The sequence below is a fragment of the Anastrepha ludens genome, chromosome 2 (genome assembly GCF_028408465.1).
Source record: "Anastrepha ludens isolate Willacy chromosome 2, idAnaLude1.1, whole genome shotgun sequence".
NCBI classification, from domain to species: domain Eukaryota; kingdom Metazoa; phylum Arthropoda; class Insecta; order Diptera; family Tephritidae; genus Anastrepha; species Anastrepha ludens.
In genome coordinates this window covers 67221673-67227672 of record NC_071498.1, presented here as the reverse complement: position 1 = coordinate 67227672, position 6000 = coordinate 67221673, and the positions used below count along the sequence as shown (strand labels likewise).

Below are 6000 nucleotides of genomic sequence, written 5' to 3'. Positions count from 1 at the left end.
ACAGTTAGTTCATAACGCACTAACAGCGTTGCCGCATTACTAATACATATATAAAAATAAATTATGGTACTTCGAAGTTAAAAAACTGTATACCGACTTTCTGTAATTGGTATATAAGTTATAAGTATTTTAGCAGCTTTGAAATGCGCAATTAATTTAGTTATTTTTATAATTTTTTAAAACTAAATTTGAATTGAACTGAAAGCAGTTAAAAAATAATAATTACAGTTTGGAAACTGGTAGCAATAATTCGAAAAAGCTACAATAGTACCAGCGAAAGTGAAATGGCTAGCGCGGTTGCCACTATCCAGCTATCTTCTTTTTTCTATTATATCACAGATATATCAGATATATTACAGACTTTAATATTTTTAAAATAGTTTCACATTTTCTCTTTCTTACTTTAGTTACTGAATTTTCTTTTTTACGGCAATTTTTAAATGAAATTTTGTTTTTCTCAATTCGGTGCGTTTTGAAATCGAAATTTTGGCAACACTGGCTTGACAACAATTGGCGCTCAATTAAACAAATTTTGCTCGAGGCATTTTCTATTTTAAGTTTTCAAAATTTCGCGCTCTTCATTCAGCAGCTCTCATTTTTTCCGCATGTGGACATCAGCTCTAGCAAAATATTTGCTCTTGGATGAAAATTTGTATTTTATCTCAAATGCAATCGCAATTTTTTCCCACATAGTTTTAATTATTGACTTTTCTGTTTTTTGAAAAGCAGGAACATCTTGTGAATACTAATGACTTGGCTGTTCAGTATTTAAAAAAATGTCATCTTGTTTACATCGTTTTAGAAAAATACTCTGTTAAAATACTCGAAATTTGAAAAAAGGACTAATTATTTACGCGAAGACTGTTGAAAAAATAAATTTATTAGGAAAAAAAATAAAAATAAATTTATCTTCTGTTGGCGATTTCTACTTTCTGTGTTGAGAGCACAGAAGAAAAAAAGTGTTGAAATATAATACATAAAATACTGAGAAAATTTATACAAAAAGTGCCCAAAAAAGCGCAAAAAAAAAAAATACAAAATTTATATAAATATAAGAAAATTAAGAAAAAAACCAATTTAAAGTATTTATTTAACCCAACATTTTTTGTCCAAAAATTATAGCGCAGATTTAAAAATAATTTCACATTGAGTCGCAAAGCCCACCGCTTTTTCGGCTGTGCTATTAACGCGTTTTAAATTGATAAATAATCGCGAAAAAAATACAAAATTTATATACATATAAGAAAATTAAGAGAAAACCCAATTTAAAATATTTATTTTACCCAACATTTTTTGTTCAAATATAATAGAGAAAATTTAAAAATAATTTCGCATTGTGTCGCAAAGTCCACCGCTTCTTCGGCTGTGCGTTTAACGCGTCGTAAATTGATAAGTGTCACTTGTGATTGTCAAGAGCAGCCACCCACCCCAGAGGTGTGCCAATACCCAGGAGCAGCGCTGCCTAAACAAATGGTATTTTGTGTATGTGTGTTTGTGCTTGCTTGGCATTAGTGCGTGTTTTTGAATTATTGACCATTCATGCACCGCAATTGCGTGAACGCTATAAATTAAATACATGCACAGTGGGAAAATCGCAAAAAAAGGAAACGCCTATGTAAACACTTAGAATCGAAAATGCATTGCAGGGAAATATTCGAGAAAAAATTGACTGTTTGGCGCGCGTCCGAGTGCAAATGATTACTGCACATCCATACAAACGCTTAACGAACATACGTGTGTATGTATTTGTAGTTACAATCATTGCTTTGTGAGCGGGCGGCTATTTGCATAATTGGCCGTCTATTATCGGCGATTTTATAGATGGCTAAGGTGCGCTCTGTAAGACAATGCTAGTGCTGCTGCGCTGGAGTCATACGTACAGTGATAGATTATTTTGGTCGGTAGATATGAAAAGTTTGATTGAGATTATACTCGGGCTCAGGCTCTTTTCCCTTTCCTATGTAGTGTACGCGCTAACAGAAGTGTACGTGCCATTATTTTTTTTTTTTTTATGTATATATATATATATAAGTGGCGCGTCCACCCTTTTTGGGTGTTTGGCCGAGCTCCTCCTCCTATATGTGACGTACGTCTTGATGTTGTTCCATAAATGGAGGGACCTACAGTTTCAAGTTGACTCCGAAAGGCAGATATTTTTTATGACGAGCTTTTTCATGCCAGAAATACACTCGGAGGCTTGCCATTGCCTGCCAAGGGGCGAGCGCTGTTAGAAAAACTTTTTCTTCATTTTGGTGTTGTTGGCTTCATTTTAGTAATGTTGACTTCCAATGCCTCAATCGAAGCTGCCACAAAGCATTTTGGACTCCCACAAATAAAAGTAGAATGATGGGATATCACACAATCTTGGTGACCAATCCACAGGTCCAAGACAAGAGATAAATTGCTCACCGAAACCTGCGTCGTCGTTTCGTTAATCCATTGTTTCACGGGCTGTATGACAAGTAGCGCCGTCTTTTTGCAGCCAAATGTTGTGGGCTTCAATTTCTGACATCCGGCATCAAAAAGTCGTTTATCATGGCGCGATAGCGTTCGCCATTCATTGTTACATTGGCGCTAGCGTCGTCTTTGAAGAAGTATGGGCCGATGGGCCACACCAAACGGTTGTTTTTAATGGATATACTGGCTAATCTTAAAAGGCTTCGAGTTGCTCTTCAGCACAAGTAGTGCAATTTTGTTTATCGCTGTACACCATAAGTTGACCTGTGCGCGCGATGAACACTTTTAACAGAGCATCGATTTTCGTAATATAGTGGTACGATTTGTAAACTTTGAGTCGTTAATCTTTCCATGATGAAATGTTGGTGTATACTGAAAAAAATTATGTATTTCGTTTGACAGTAGTCACGCGTGATCTGTCAAAGAAACCCTGTTGAAAAAAGTACCTTCCTAATCTGATCCACACACCATATCCACACTTATCATTCACTTTCATACATAAAAACATACAGTACGACATAGGAGATAAGCGTTCAGTTACCATTGCCATTATCACTGCCACTGCCAGTGCCGATGCTACTGCCACTCTTCCGCACTGATTATGATAAGAAACTGACTAAATCTTTGAAAAGTGTTTAGACCAAGCTTAAACTCCATTTTGAGGTCTGCCTTTTTAGCGAAAGGCTGTAGCGGGTTAAAATCCCTTCTTACCACTGGCACAAATATGGAGAAGATTTATTTTTACATTAAGCATTTTTTTATTTTTATTTATCTATTTTTTTAATTTCATATTTTTTAAATTTTATTGTTTTTATTTATGGAGCGTCTTAGAGTTATATGTCCCCACTGTAGGGCAAACAAGTTTTAATGAGAAGTTTTTTCAAGGCCGGAATACACTCAGAGGTTCTCTTAATCTACCGGGGATGATCATTGTAAGCATTTTTTTTATATTATATAATGTTTTCTATATTCTCCTGGATCGCGTCCAATATCTACTGCCTTTTGACATGCGCAAGTAAACGCACGCACTGCATCCACTTATTATTGAGTGTTTGGCTATTTGTGGCGTGCGTCTTGAAGGGACCTAAGTTTTAAGCCGAAACCGAGCGGGAAATCGATTTTTATGAGAAGATTTTTCATGGAAGAAATACATGAAAAAAACTTTTAGAAAAAACTTTTGCTATCATTTTGGTGTTTCATTTACGGAGATTCGAACGTGTGCAACTCCGAATGGTAATCACGCACCACACACCATCGGCTATGACGGCCACCAGCTAGTTCGTTCATTATCAAGCGAAACGCAGTAGTAATTCCGCCTTTGTTGTTATCATCAGCACCTTTACAATTGGCCTCGCATATTTTCCAATAACGAACACGCACACATACTTACGCACATGTACACCTTTGTTCACATATTGATATATATATTTATGGCCCCTGTTAACCGCTAATCGAATTTAATTGATCATAATTGTGATTCGAGTACTGGACAACTGATTGTCACTTATCATTTTAGGGATTTATTGCGTGCACTGTACGTGGCAGCAGCGGTCTTTTTTGTTCTCGCTTTAGTTCTGTCGATATGTTGATTTGCTTGCTAGCCATCACTGCCCCTCAATGACTGTATTACTTTGCCATTGCCCCTGCCTTTGTGTGTGTATGTGTGTGTAAATATGTTTTCCCACAAGCATCAAGTGCCAAGTGCCAAGTGTCCATTGCCAAATTCCCATTGGTCGTACATTTATTGTGTCTTGTCAGCTGTGCTGTCAGTGTCATCGCCATTGTTTCTTTTAGTTTCGGTAGCGATTTCGTATCGTGCACACCTTTTACTCCGGTTTCGATTTCTCTATTGCAGTTTCGACTTGCTTTTGCGCGTTTTCGTGCGCGGTTCGCAATTTATATGTCAGCTTATCCTCAATTTTTGTATGTTTTTAGTAAAAAATATTAGAAAAAAGTGCGCCGAAATCCAATTACTTAACTTGTATGAGCTAATAATTGAACTTAAGGAAAAATAAACAATAATATTTAGAAAACTAATTTTTTAAATTCGAGCAATTAATATTCGAGCAAAAGACAAAATATTCAACTTTATTTTCAAACTTTAAATTCTTAGAAACTTGAAGTCTTTTTATTTAAATTAAAGGTTTACATCAGACAGAAAAAAAACAAATTTTAATGGCTTATTACGAGAGTATTAAAGAAGAATCAGTATTTAGTTTTTTAAAAGTTTATTTAAAACATATTTTTTTAATTTTTAAAACTCAAAATAAAAATTTTCTTCAAGCAATAAAAGAAAATATAAGTAAGACTTAAACAATTGAAAGAAACTTTGAAGGAGTTTTGTAGATTTATTTTTAAAATACTACTGGGTTTTTATGGAAAACAAATCGAAATAGGTATATTGGAAAAAATAAAGAGGGGAAAAAATTATTCATAGTATGTCATATTTTTTGCACAAAATAAAGCGATGTTGTGGTCAAATGGACACAAGGACTGATGCCTGTTAACGCGAAAGAGCGAGGAGAGAGCCGATCTTCCAAATTAATTTTTTTAAATCCCTCTCGGGCGGACGGGTTTCTTTGTTTTTTTATTCTACATTTCTATGAATATATTATATCCTTTAAAAAAAAAATAAATATCTTATTCAAACAGATTTTTGACCAAAAAAGTGCGAAACAAGAAAATTTATATTCGGTAATAAAATGGCTATGCATTTCTATGTAAGTGCAATTATGAAACTATTTGCAAAATTTCAAATAAATCCATGCAAAAATGTTCAAGTAATTTGTTCGTTTAATTTGGAAAAAAAAAATTCTTCGAGGACACCGCGTTTAAAATTTTTCGAGCAGCTCCAAGACATTGCAGCAAAATCGAAAATTGAAATTTTTAAAAAAATTTTCCCATAAAAAAGAACAACTAAATTTTATTTAAAAACGCTTAACAGAAAAATTAAAAACAAAAATTATGTTGAAGAAAAATCTTAAAAAAAAATAAATAAATAATTAACGATTATACTTCTGCTAGGTGTTTTGCCGGGCACCTCCTTCTATATGCGGTGTGCGTCTTGATGTTGTTCCACAAATGGACGGACCTACAGTTTTACGTCGACTCCGAACGGCAAACGGTTTTTTATGAGAAGTGTTTTCATGGTAGAAATACACTTTGAAGTTTCCCATTGCCTATCGAGGGGTGACCGCTATTAGAAAAGAGTTTTTCAATCAATTTGAAAACGCGAGAAAAATACGTTTAAAATTTACGAGCAGATCCAAGACATGCCGCAAAATTGGAAATTAAACTTTTCAAAAAATTTCTCCACTAAAGGACACTGGATTTTAATTATAAAACGCTAAACTATTGTCTTAGCAGAAGAAGCAACAAAAAAGAAGAAAAAAAATTCCAAAAATCTTAAATTATGTTAGAGAAAAATCTTTAGTAAAAAAATCCTTGATTAGTTACCGTCGCGACTGCGTTGGTTGCCACTCTGCTTGAGGCTGTTCACGGGCGCACTTAGGTCTGAAGGTCCGTTGCCATGCCGCTTGTTTG

The 6000-nt window shown here is 34.5% G+C and overlaps 1 protein-coding gene across 5 annotated transcripts in view; it reads left to right on the top strand.

The window, feature by feature from the left end:
• The first annotated feature begins 825 nt into the window (after positions 1 to 825).
• Positions 826 to 6000, top strand: part of LOC128871699 (uncharacterized) — a 96650-nt gene continuing 91475 nt past the window's right edge. For 2 of the 5 annotated variants that reach the window (XM_054113667.1, XM_054113665.1), the window contains exon 1: positions 826 to 1473. The gene's annotated coding sequence lies outside the window, so the exon portion shown is untranslated. Of the gene's footprint in view, positions 1483 to 2083; positions 4381 to 6000 lie in introns of those variants that run through there. The other 3 variants (XM_054113668.1, XM_054113666.1, XM_054113670.1) reach the window with 2 other exon arrangements.